Below are 13,846 nucleotides of genomic sequence, written 5' to 3' on the forward strand. Positions count from 1 at the left end.
CTCCCCGCTCACTGCTCTTCCTGGGAAACACCAACGCTAGAGGCTAAAGCCCGACGGTCTCCCGGTCCTCGTCCCCCTACTCCACCTGCCCTGGCATGTAGCACTTGCTGCTCACGCCTGCCCCTCCCGGCTTTCCCCGTCCTCAGCGCTCTGCCCTCCCCAGTGCTGGGGTTTCTCCCATCCTGGGCCACGAGACGTGGCGCGCTTCCAGCAACCAGCCATATCCCTGGGCTCCGTTATCAGCCCCATTGCTGCGCCTTCCGTTCCCCCCACTTTGTGAACGGCCCCACCCCCACCCTAAGGCCAACTACACCGGGGCTCACCTTAGGCTCCTTCCTCTCCTCGTTCTGTCTAATCCATCGAGTCCGGTGGACCCTGCTCTTGGGATCTCGCATTAGCCGCTTTCTCCCGCCCGCTTTGTCCCTCTGCAGGCCCTCCTCGCTGTTCCACAGGGAGGCACCAAGCATCCTTCTACACGGAATCTGAACCCATCACTCACTCCCTGCTTCAATCCTTCAGTGGCTCCCCAGTGTTGTCCAAGTGGCGTTTAAATCCCTTCTTACCTCCACTAACTGGCCCTGGCCCTGGCCCTCTCACACTCCTGCCTCCTGGGTAGCTGAGCTTCTTTCCATCCCCCAATCCTCTGTGTTCTGGCCTCTGCCCTTGGCACCTGCCTTGCCTCCTGTAACGAGCACCTACTCCCCTGCTCATCCCCTTGGCTCCTACTCACCCTTCAGACCTGCCCTGGGCTTTCTCTAGGCCCCCAGCCCAGCCCCTCCTCTAGCTTTCCATTACACCCCCCCCCCCACACACACACACACACACACGCCTCCCTGCACGTGAGCCCCCCTGCAGCAGCACTGCACACAGGTGAACTGAACTCAGTGTTTGGGATCTGAGTCTGTTTCCTGCCTGTGTTCCCTATGGCCATGAACTCTGAGGGGCAGGACTCGGCATGTCTTGCTCACCCCTGGAGCCCTTTGCCCAGCTCAGTGCCTGCCCACAACCGGCCCTCGACTCCCCCACCCCTGGAGCCCCTCCTAATTCCCACCCCTGGAGCCCTGGCTCAGGCAGCAGGAGGTAAAGAGGACTTTTCCCATCTGTAAAAGAGCAGGGAGTAATACTCCCAGTGTTGTTTAGATTAGAGTACCCATGGTCAGCATCCGGCACAAAGCGGATGTCCACTGAACAGCCACTCCCTCCTCTGACCATGGGTATCAGGCCCACAGGGCAGTGTTTGGGGGCTGTAGAAACCTTCCCTGGTCATTTGGGGTGATCGGGGAGAGAAGGGTCCCCCTTCCTAGTCATAACCCCTTTTAATTCTCTTGAGGGCTCTGGGAGGTCAATGTTATGCCCAGTTTACAGATGAGGCTCAGAGAGGTAAAGAGACCTGAACACCGACACACAGCCAGACTGATTAGTGCCCCCTGATCCTCCACGGAGGGACGTCCTCTGGTGGTTTGGCCCCTGTGGATGTACAGGTGTGTAGACAGCCAGTGTCTCAATATTGGGACACTGATCCCTTCCTGAATGTGCTCTGGCCTCTGTGCACCTGGACCCCTTCACTTCTGAACCAGGAGGGGCCTGGACCAGCTGTCCCCTAGGGACCAGGGTGGTCAGCATGCTGCCCCGAAGCTTCTCTGTGAAGGCAGGGAACCAGACACAGTGACCCTGAGGTCCCTGCCTAACTGAGGCTCCATGTCCTTTCCAGAAGCCACTACAGGGAGGGAGCAGCTGTCACCTTCTGCATGTCACAGCCCCACCCTGGGGCCATAGATCAGCAGGACCTGGGAATCCATCTTCTCTCATCTTCACTTTAGGAACAGCCAAGCTGGCTGGGGCTGGGCTGCCCTGGATTTCCTACCCAAGCCCCAGGGGTTTCTAAAACCATCATAGCCCCGTGCTAGCATGGCTCCCCTGCAGCAGGACCTCGGTAAGAATTCAGAACCCGGGCTCAGAGGCGAGAGCCTGGCTCTGGGCCCCAGGTTTGACTATGCTGCTCAGTCCTTTGCTAGTTAGTCCTTGGCCACATCACAGCACTCCTGCACAGCCCCTGCCTCTGTAACATGTCCTTCTCAGGAAGGGTTGGTGTGCCAGTTCAGTGAGAACCGATGGGCAGGTAGAATCCAGAAGCCCGGTGCTGATGCCCCATTTTACATGGATGGAAACCAATGGCCCGAGAGGGGCTGTACCTCGACCAGGGTGACCCAGCTGGTAAATGGCAGAGCTGGGCTTCGAGCCCCACAGTCACAGGTCCCACTGGGGCTCAGGCCCTCAGAGGATTCTGGGATACAAACCCCAAGTCCATCTCCTCTCACCCATGGAAGCTCTCAGCTGGGCAACTGGGCTTCTCACTGTGTGTCTCTGGGCCACTAAGGGAGAATGAGCTCCCCGTCTCCACTGCCCTCTGCAGCCCAGAGAAGAGTCTGGGTGACACTTGGAGGGCAGGGAGCTGAGACCCTCCTGGGGACAGAGCGAAGCCAGCCTCCCACCTGAGCCCCTAGGCAGAGGGATAACAGCAGGAATGTCACCATCACGCCGAACTCCCCCTGGCTACCAGGCCCTTTATACCCGTTACCTTCATAAGTGTGCAAGGCGGCCGCGAGAGTGAGGTGCCACTATCACCCCATGTCACACGTACAGAGACAGGTTCAGCGAGGTCCAGGCTTGCCTCTGGTCACACAGCTGGTCAATGGCAGAGCCGGGGATGGAACCGGGTTTTAACCACAATGCTACACAACCTCCCACTAGCCCTGTGACTGCAGCCAAGTCAGTTCACCTCTTTATGGCTCTTGTTTCCTCCTCTACAAAATGGGGACAATGGTAGCAACAGCTCCAAAGGGCTATAATGAGGATGGAGCCCCATGCTAGGGTTTTTCTGGCCTTTAGCTGGTTCTTGCACCTATAAAATGTGAAGCTGAGGCTAGCGATTGTATCTCTTTAGCCACCTCCTCTGGGCTGGCTGTTGGGGACCAGAGAGGACTCAGCCCTGGCCTCATCCAGATGCTTCAGGGGTTGGGGTAAACAGACCATCCACCAAAAGCTGAGGAAGCAGCAGCTGATTCCATGTGGGCTGGGGGGCAGGCAGCAGGGAGTATTGGACAAGGGAGTATTCCCGCTGGGTCTCAGGGTCAGGGTAGTTTTCCAGGCTGCAGAGCGGGAAGATATTCCAGGCAGGATGCAGACAACCTGGAGGAGTGGACAGGGGGTCAGGTGCTAGAGGGGGAGCGGGGGATGGGATGAAAGGGGGTCAGGGCCAGACTGCAGAGCATCTCAAACACAAGACTCAGGATGTAGGGCTCAAGCCCCTGGCACTGCGAGCCATGGGAGGTTTTAAAGCAGAGGAGTGGCTTGACCTGTATATACCTGGGAAGGACTTTACAAACTGTCAGTATGGGACCTAGAATTGTTTCTCCGAGAGCACAGAAGAGCAGTGGCATGATGTGGAGCTCGAGGCTGACCCAGGAGCAGGTGTAGGGTTGGGAAACTTACCACCTACAGAGAGAGATGAGGCCCGTGGCAGCCATGGGAAAAAGGATCTCTAAACAGCAGTCCCCTACCTCCCAGGTCCTATGGCTCTGTCTCCGAAGCCAGCTGCTTTGGCCGCCTCCCACCCTGACCCCTCCCAGTTCCCTTGCTTTAGCCCTGTGTAGTCCCCTGGGGCCCTCCTCACCTCTTTCAGAGACAGGAGTGAAGGAAGATAGAGAAGGAAGTGATTTAGAGCAGAGCCCAGACCCAGGGCACATGGCCACCCTCAGCTCTCACGGAGGCTGGGAAGTGGATATTGGGAGACAGCTAGGAGTTCTTGCCACAGGAGCAGCAGGGACGTGGCACCTCCATTTGGTAACAAATCACACTACAGATGAGGCAGTGGCTCCATACCACTGGTAGTGGGGGTAGGGAGCAGAGGCTGGCCCCTCTGGAGCCTGGGATTCAAGGCGAGAATCCTGCAGGGCAGGCCCCTTGGTCAGGAGAGCCTTGGGGTTGGCAGCATGCCCAGCCAGCCATCCCCCCACCCTTTGTGCCAAGAAGAGCCAGGGACCAGTGGGGACTCTGTCTGTCCATCTACGTATCAGTCACCCCAGTCCTGCAGACAGCAGCTCTTCAGGCTCTCAGATCATATGGTCCAGTTTCTCCCACCCTTGCACTGCAACCCTGGACTGGTGCCAGTTCTGTCTGCAACATGGGGTCAAGTGCCAGAATTCAGAGATCTTGAATGCAATGCTTTGTAAATTGTCAAAATAAAGTAACAGGCTCAGAGAGGGTGAGTGACATGTCCAAGGTTACACAGCCTGATGATGAGTCTAGGCACCCCAGTTCACCCTCCACCATCTTAGTGAGGCAGGACTCCAGTTCTAGGGGGCGATCCTCTGCCTCCGAGCCATGCGGAAGGCTTGGTACCTAGGCCTGAGGCAGGGGGAGATGAGAAACATGTAGGAGACACCGCAGTGGAGCCGGGGAGTCGCTGGACCGGCTGCTCCGGGAAGCCTGGATGCGGCGGGCCTGTGGGCGCCTCCTGGCGGCGAGGCTCCGGCACTGCACCCAGGCCGCCGGCTACCCCTGCGGGTCGGCGCTGCCGCACGTGGAGCAGAGAAGTGGGGGCCCAATCCCGCCTCTCCGCTGACTCCCCACGCGGTGATCCTGGGCGCGCAGGTGTCCGCCTCGGGCCCTCATCGGGAACCTGGGGTCGCCGGGCTTCGGTCCTCACGGATGAGCTCCCTGCAAACCGCAGGCTGCCTATGACAGAAAGGATTCCGCCCAGGGAGGTCGGGGGAGGGGGAGGACACGAAAGGGCGTGGCTGGACCGTTGGGGACTAAGACGGGTGAGGGCGTGGGGCGGAGGGTGGAGTCAGACTCACCCGGCGTGGGAGCCTCTGCGATGTCCTAACGGCCCAGTGAGGGCATCACTAGCCCGTCCCCGCCCTACAATCGGCTCGGAGACACGAAATGGTACCGACAGAGCTGGGCAGGACCCCAGGACTGCCTGGTCTCAGCCCAAACTCTGGCCCTGGACTACTTGCCCGGGGCTCGGCTGTGCTCCTGCCCACCCCCTCGCTTGCCTAGCCGGGTCCCTAGCTCGGGCGTGCAGCCCAGGCCTGCAGAAGTTGGCTTTTTCATCAGACAGGTCGCACATCCTTTGACGTTTATGGTGACTATTGCCCCACTGCAGAGGAGACAGAAGGCCCAGGGCGCTCCCTCCCTTACAAGTGCCCTGTCCGCCTGTCTTCACCTCACTTGCCCAGGGGGTGCAGAGAGCAGCTCGCCCCAGGGGCATCCGCATCAGCGCAGCTTCACCACGCATTTTACAGATGAGGAGAGGAGGATGTAGCCGGCTGCAGTGCCCTTCCGCAATGCCCGCACCTCCCTCCCCAGCCTCAAGGCTCCAAGCAGGGAGGTGGGGACCGGAGGAAGCAGCCCCAATGGAGGAGCTGGTGTAAGGTGAGCTTCGAAGGGGAAGGAAAGGCACTTGAGGTGAAGGGAACCACTCAGTCACTGAGCACTTTAAACCAGGACGGTGTGAGGCCACTGACCTCATCCCTTACAGGTGTAGCAGGTACTGCACTATTTCCTGTTTCCAGGTTCTGGGGTGAAATGACCCCCCCGCCCCCAGTCACAACATGGCACAGCGCCAGGCCACATCTGTCTGACTTCAGAGTCCTCCACACTGAGTTGGGAGATAGGGGTATGAATTATTATCCCCATTTTAGATGAGGACACTATGGCCCAGAGAGGTTAAATCACTTGTCCAAGGTCACACAGCAAGAAGGTAGTGAGAGTCACACCCTTCCTAGAATCTCTCATGTTCTTATCTGTAAAATTCAGACAACATACTGACCTTACAGGGCTGGTAACCTGACATGTGTAACCCCCTTCCCTGAGCCTGGCCCGTGGCTGGCACAGAGGCAGCATTAGATCATTCAGTTGGTCTCCTACTGATATCTCCCAGGAGCCTTATGTCCCAAATCATATTCTAGTAAGGAAGAGATAGCCAAGAGGAGGAGAAGAAAATGTCCTCAGATAGTCCCAGGTCCCGGCAGAGTTTCTTCACTGGGGCACCAGCACCTCCAGCCATCAGGCTAAGATGCCCCTGCCTGGAGCACTCGCCAGGCGACGGTGACATTGTTGGCTCTGGCACAAGTTTCTGGTTTGGAAGAACCACTGATGATCCTCTGAGAGACTTTTCAGATTTCTTGCCAAGAGATGCTTGAGGAAAAACATTAAGATGACTAAAAGGTCATTGAAAGACCCCACAGTCAACTTTAGTGGCGGCTAAATGACAAAGGTAGCATCACATTGCAGCCACCGATGTGTGTGGTCATGAATTGTTCATTTCTTTTCAAGTAATTCGAGCCTTACCAATAAAGGTGATTCACTGAATGATATTTGATATCCAAGCCTGTGTAAGATTTTTCATAGAAGTAAACTCAGGACTGGGGGAGGGAATTGCTCATCGATTGGGGGGCTGCAGAATGGCCCCAGAGGGGACTTAGGACCCTGGGTGTGGTGAGTCCCCTGTGGTTGGGCTTGAATGCTTCCCACCGGTCTTCCTGTTATAAATGACACCAGTATAAACACCTTTGCACTTGGAGCTCTTTTCTTTTGAGTTGTCACCTCAGGTTGAATGCCCGGGAGTGGGGATCCCAGGTTCACTCCCAGTTCCCGGTGATTCCCCACATCCTGGCTGCGCCCACTCAGAATCACAGCCCAGCCGCCCTGGGGTTCATAATAGATACCAGGTGTGATGCAGTACCTGCTGGTTGTTCTAATTTGCATTTCTTAGGAATATCCCCAGGTTCTGGTTTCCTGGAAAGTGTGAATTAAGGATCAGTATTCTATCTTAGGAAAAAGGAATTTTTATTCCGTAGGACCTGATTAAGTCTCCACTTGCCTTTTGGTAAAACTCTTTCATTGTGAATATAACACATCTCTAGGGATGTGCATAAAACCTGAAGGTCCAGCTCTGTAAACTTTCCTAAAGCAAACTCCCATCTGATCCCCACCAGGGATGCCCCCAGAAGCCCCTTTACAATCACCCCCTCTTCCCTCCGCTCCAAAGTACACACTCTTCTTACCCCTAATACTATAGTTTAGTTTTTTTTAAAAGAGCTACAGTGTAGTTGGGCCTGTTGTAGAGGTTTGTATACGTGGAGTTAAAGTCGTGCTTGTGTGTCTGGCTTTTCTAGTTTTTGAAATTCATCTGCGTTTGTAGTTTGTTCATTTTCATTCACGCGGTTCTCTGTTACAGAAACACGCCATGGCTTGTCGATTTTCCTATTGAAAAGACTTTTGGGCTGTTTCTAGTTTTTGGCCCTTACAATTAAAAGCTGCTAAGGGCAGTCCTGTACGTGCACACTCCCGGCAGGTCCACACCAAGAGGCGCAGGTGCTTTGCTTCTTTTTTCTTTTCTTTTTTTTTTCTTGTGTGGCTTTGCTTTGCTTTGATTTGCCTGGCATGTTAGTGGTGAAATGAAACGTCCTACATTTCAAGTCCTGGGATTTTTGCCTCATACAGCTGGTACTCCTGCAACAAAGCTGGATTAATTTAAATTTGGATTTTAGCATTAAAAATGAGGCTTTCTGTAACTTTTGAAGCAGGTTTTTAAAAAAATCTTTTTTTATTGAACTATAGTTGATGTATAAGTTACAGGTGTACAATATAGTGATTCACAATTTTTAAAGGTGATACTTCATTTATAGTTACTATAAAATATTGGCTATATTCTCTGTGCCCTTCAATACATCCTTGTAGCTTATTTTATACATAATAGTTTGTACCTCTTAATCCTCTACTCCCATTTTGCCCCTCCCCCTTCCCTGTCCCCACTGGTAGCCACTAGTTTATTCTCTATCTGTGAATCTGCTTCTTTTTTGTTATATTCACTAGTTTATCGTATTTTTTTAGATTCCACATATAAGTGACATCATACAGTATTTGTCTTTCTCTGTCTGACTTATTTCACTTAGCATAATGCCCTCCAAGTCCACCCATGTTGCTGCAAATGGCAAAATTTCATTCTTTTTTATGGCTGAGTAGTATTCCATTGTACATATATGTATATATATATATTGTGTGTGTGTGTGTGTGTGTGTGTGTGTGTGTATGCCACATCTTCTTTATCCATTCATCGTTAATGGACACTTAGGTTGTGAAGCTTCTTGAAGACAAGTCCCGTGTCTGGTTCATCTTTGAATCCTACTCAGGTCATGACACCGAATTTTGAAAATGTGTAGCAGAAATTTGTCGTTGTTTGACTGCCCTCCTCCCAGCCTCCCACTTCTACTTTGGGGGAGTCCCCCATCTTAGAGCATCTTGGGGAGGCAGTGCCATGCTCCTTTCACCGAACCTGAGGGAACTAGATTCCCCCTCCACCAGCAGGTTGGAATCTGCTGCCGGCTGTCCTGAATTGCCTGGATGCTCGCCCATCGTCCAAGCAGGTCCCCCAGCTCCTGCTGGCATCCTCATGCACTAGGAACATAATGATTGTTTTGTAGCTTGATAACAGGTGGCCTGCAGAAACTTCCTTTTAAAAATCAGCTTCGGGCTTCCCTGGTGGCGCAGTGGTTGAGAGTCCGCCTGCCAATGCAGGGGACGCGGGTTCGTGCCCTGGTCCGGGAAGATCCCACATGCAGCTGGGCCCGTGAGTCATGGCCACTGAGCCTGCGCGTCCGGAGCCTGTGCTCAGCAATGGGAGAGGCCACAACAGTAAGAGGCCCGCCTACCGCAAAAACAAAGACAAAAAAACAACAACAATAAAAATCAGCTTCACTGAGGTATTATTTATGCATGGCATTAAAATAGATGCCATACATAGGAGGGAAGAATAAAGTCAACCGAGGCCTTTTGACTGGTTATAATAAAATAGGACCGCAGCCTCTACCTGTGTTTACTTTTTGGATATGCCGTGCATCCATTTATATATTTTCAATAATTTTCTTTTCTTTCCTTTCCCCTCATTATTTTATATTGGCTGTGGTTAAATTTGTCATTTAGTACAGGAGTCGGCAAACTTTTTCTGTAAAGAGCCACACAAAACTATAAAAACTCTTCAACGTCCCCCCCTCAAAAAAAAAGAGCCACATAGCAAGTATTTTAGAATTTGAGAACTACTCAATTTTTGTTGCAGTGACTCAACTCTGCTGCCACAGACAGTTCATAAACGAATGAGCGATCATGTCTGGGTGCCAAGATGGGCCCTGAAATTTGAATTTGTGTAACTTTCATGTATCATGAAATATTCTTTCGACTTTTTTTGCCATGCTTCGCAGCATGTGGGATCTTAGATCCCAGACCAGGGATCGAACCCATGCACCCTGCAGTGGAAGCATGGAGTCTTAACTACTGGACAGCCGAGGAAGTACATCTTTTGATTTTTTTCAGCCATTTAAAAATGTAAAAATTATTCTTAGCCCAAGGGCCATATAGATAGGCGATAGGCTGGATTTAACCCACAGGCTGTATTTGCTGACACCTAATTTAGAATATAGATTGCAAAATATCAAAAGGGATTACTAAAAGACCTAGAAGAGTGGGAAATACCTGAGGGATTTTGTACACTCCCCTCCCCCACCCCCATCCCCACCCCCACCCCCACCCCCACCCCACCCCACCCCACCCCATCCCCTCCTCCTCCCTTATCTTTTATTTTATTTTTTTTTTTTTTGCTGTACGTGGGCCTCTCACTGTTGTGGCCTCTCCCATTGCAGAGCACAGGCTCCGGATGTGCAGGCTCAGCGGCCATGGCTCACGGGCCCAGCCACTCCGCGGCATGTGGGATCTTCCTGGTCCGGGGCACCAACCCGTGTCTCCTGCATTGGCAGGCAGACGCTCAACCACTGTGCTACCGGGGAAGCCTGGTGTGGACATAATTTTTTAGCTCATTCGGATAAGTGCCAAGGAGCATGATTGCTGGATGGTAAAAGTATGTTTAGCTTTGTAAGAAACTGCCAAACCATCTTCCAAAGAGGCTGCACCATTTTGCATTCCCACCACCGATGAATGAATTCCTGTTGTTTCACATTCTCGCCAGCATTTGGTGCTGTCAGGGTTTTGGATTTTGGCCATTCTATAATAATAGCTGTATAGTGATATCTCATTGTTTTCTTAATTTGCAGTTCTCTGATGACATATGGTATTAAGCATCTTTTCATCTGCTTATTTGCCATCTGTATATCTTCTTCGTTGAAGTGCCTGTTCAGATTTTTTGCCTATTTTAAATTGGGTTGTCTGGTTTTTTTTTTTTATCATTGAGACTTAAGTTCCTTGTTTATTTTGGGTTTAAGTCCTGTATTGGCTATGTGTTTTCTCTCAGTCTGTCACTTGCCTTTCAATCTTTTTTTTTTTTTTTTTTGGTGGTACGCGGGCCTCTCACTGTTGTGGCCTCTCCCGTTGCAGAGCACAGGCTCCGGACGCACAGGCTCAGCGGCCATGGCTCACGGGCCTAGCCGCTCTGTGTCATGTGGGATCTTCCCTGACTGGGGCAAGAACCCGTGTCCCCTGCATCAGCAGGCGAACTCTCAATCATTGCGCCACCAGGGAAGCCCTTGCCTTTCACTCTTTTAACAGTGACCTTCACAGAGAAGTTTTTAATTTTAATAAAGTACAGCTGATCAATTTTTCTTTTGTGGATTGTGCTATCAGCATTTTATCCAAAAAGTCAATGCCAAACCCAAAGTCACCTAGATTTTCTCCTCTGTTATCTTGTAGCAGTTTTGTGTTTTACATTTCGGTCTAGATCTATTTTGAGTTAATTTTTTTTGTGAGAAGTGTAAGATCTGTGTCTAGATTCATTTTTCTCCATGTAGATGTCCAGTATTCCAGCACCATTTTTTGAACAGACTAGCCTTTCTGTGTACAATTGCCTTTGCTCCCTTGCCAAGGATCAGTGGGTCTATATCTGGGCTCTCCATTATGTTCCATTGATCTATTTTGTCTATTCTGTAGCCACTACAACTCTGTCTTGAATATGGTAAGTCTTGAAGGTGGGTAGTATCAGTCCTCTGACTTTGTTCTTCTACAATACTGCGTTGGCTACTCGGGGTTTTCTGCTCTCCTGTGTAAACTTTAAAATCAGTTTGTTGATACTGAAGCCGCTCCTGGGTTTAATCCATTTCACCTCCCTTCACTAATCAAGGTTGTTTTAAGACGTGGCACACAGCCTACACAGTAAGATGTTTGCCTGAGTTATTGTCTAGGAACTTGGAGTCAGCTGCTTCTAGTTCCAGCTGAGTTGGTTAAGACTGGATAGGACTCCCCAATCCTTTAACTGGGCATGCGTGAGCGGCTCCTTTTGCCGTCATAGGGCCGAAAACTCCACCCTCCAAACTTGCTGAGGCCCATAGCCTAGTTACACCTGTGCAGAATGATAATTACTGCACCTTTTCCCAATCACTTCTCCCCACGCCCCCTGTGCGCTGCTTCTATTTCTTTATCTCATAAGTACCTTCGGGGAGGCGGATTCGAGATTTGTCCTCCGATCTCCTCGCTTGGCTGCCTTGCAGGTAAACCTCGGCCTGTCAGCGTTTTGGCTTGCTGTGTGTTCGGCAAAACGAACCTGGTTTGGTAACAGTAGCCACAAAATAACTTGCTGGGGTTGTGCTGAATCTATGGCTCAAGTGGGAAAGAACAGACATTTTAACAATAGTGAGCCTTCCTACCCAGGAACATGGAGTATCTCTCCATTTATTTTGTTCTTTGATTTCTTTCACCTGAGAAAGTACACATTTTGTTAGTTTCATACCTAAGTATTTCATTTTGGGGGGGGTGCTAATGTAAATGGTATTGTTTTTAATTTCAAATTCAAATTTTTCATTGCGGTACATAGGAAAGCAATTGACTTTTGTATATTGATCTTGTATCCTGAAAACTTGCTATAATTGCTTATTAGTTTCAGGAGTTTTTATGTCATTCTTGAGATTTTCTACAAAGTTGATCATGTTATTTGCAAATAAAGACCATTAAAATTTTTTTCCTTCCCTATCTGTGTACCTTTTATTCTTCTCTTAGTGCATTAGCTGGGACTTCTAGTATGATGTTGAATAGGAATGCTGAGGGGGGATATCCTTGCCTTGGTGCTGATCTTAGGGGGAAAGCATTTCGTTTCTCACCGTTAAGGATGATGTTAGCTGTAGGCCTTTTGCAGGTTTCTTTATCAAGTTGAGGAAGTTCCTCTCTATTCCTAGTTTGCTGAGAGTTTTTTTTATCTTGAGTATTGGATTTTGTTAAATGCTTTTTCTGCATCTATTGATGTGTTCATGTCACTTTTTCTTTAGCCTGCTCATGTGATGAATTACATTAATTGATTTTTTGAATGTTGAAATAGTCTTGCATAGCTGGAATAAATTCCACCTGGTCGTGGTGTATAATTCTTTTTTTTTTTTTTTTTTTTTTTTTTGCGGTACGCGGGCCTCTCACTGTCGTGGCCTCTCCCGTTGCGGAGCACAGGCTCCGGACGCGGAGGCTCAGTGGCCATGGCTCACGGGCCCAGCCGCTCCGCGGCATGTGGGATCTTCCCAGATCAGGGCACGAATCCGTGTCCGCCGCGTCGGCAGGCGGACTCTCAACCGCTGCGCCACCAGGGAAGCCCTATAATTCTTTTTATATTGGGTTGGCCAAAAAGTTCGTTCAGGTTTTTCGTAATTTGTTATGGAAAAACCTGAGTGAACTTTTTGGTCAACCCAATACATCATTGGATTCTATTTGCTAATATTTTCTTGAGGGTATTTGTATCCGTGTTCATGAATACTGGTCTGTAGTTTTCCTTCCTTGTAATATCTTTGTCTGGTTTTGGTATTGGGGCAGTGCTGATTTCATAAAATAAGTTAGGAAGTATTCCCTCTGCTTCTATTTTTGAGAAGTGGTATAATTTCTTCTTAAATATTTGGTGTAATTCACCAGTGAACCATCTGGTCCTGAAGCTTCCTTTTTTGAAAAGTTATTATTGATTCAATTTCTTAATAATTTTTTTTCTATCACTACATTTTTTGCTTTTTTTAAGCAAGTGTTTTATTTTTATTTTATTTTTTGGCCACACCACGAGGCTTGCAGGATCTTAGTTCCCCGACCAGGGATCCAACCCGGGCACCAGCAGTGAGAGTGCCGAGTCCTAACCGCTGGACCACCAGCGAATTCCCAGATTCAGTTTCTTTAATATTTATAGGCCTGTTTGATTATCTATTTCTGTTAGTTTTGGTAGATTGTGTTTTTCAAGAAATTGTTCCATTTCATGTAGATTTTCACATTTGTGAGGACAGATTTATTTATAATATTCGTTTATTATCCTTCTAATGCTCATGGGATCAGCAGTAATGGCCCCTTTCATTTCTTTCTTTTTTTTAAATTGAAGTGTAGTTAAAAAAAAATATTGAAGTATAGTTGATTTACAATACTGTGTTAGTTTCAGATGTACAGCATAGTGATTCTTTTTTTTTCAAATTATATCCCATTATAGGTTATTATAAGATAATGGATATAATTTTCTGTGCTATATAGTACATCTTTGTTGTTTATCTATTTTATGTATAGTAGTTTATGTCAGTTAATCCCATACTGCTAATTTGTCCCTCTCCTACCTCCTTCTTCCCTTTGGTAGCCATTAGGTTTGTTTTCTATGTCTCTGAGTCTGTTTCTGTTTTGTATGTAGATTCATTTGTATTAGTTTTTAGATTCCACATATAAGTGATATCATACAGTATTTGTCTCTCTCTGACTTATTTCACTAAGCATAATATTCTCTAGGTCTATTCTCATTGCTGCAGATGGCAATATTTCATTCTCTTTTATGGCTGAGTAATATTCCATTATATATATATATATATATATACACATATATATATATTTTCACATCTTA

Source organism: Phocoena sinus, chromosome 1, assembly GCF_008692025.1.
Source record: "Phocoena sinus isolate mPhoSin1 chromosome 1, mPhoSin1.pri, whole genome shotgun sequence".
NCBI classification, from domain to species: Eukaryota; Metazoa; Chordata; class Mammalia; order Artiodactyla; family Phocoenidae; genus Phocoena; species Phocoena sinus.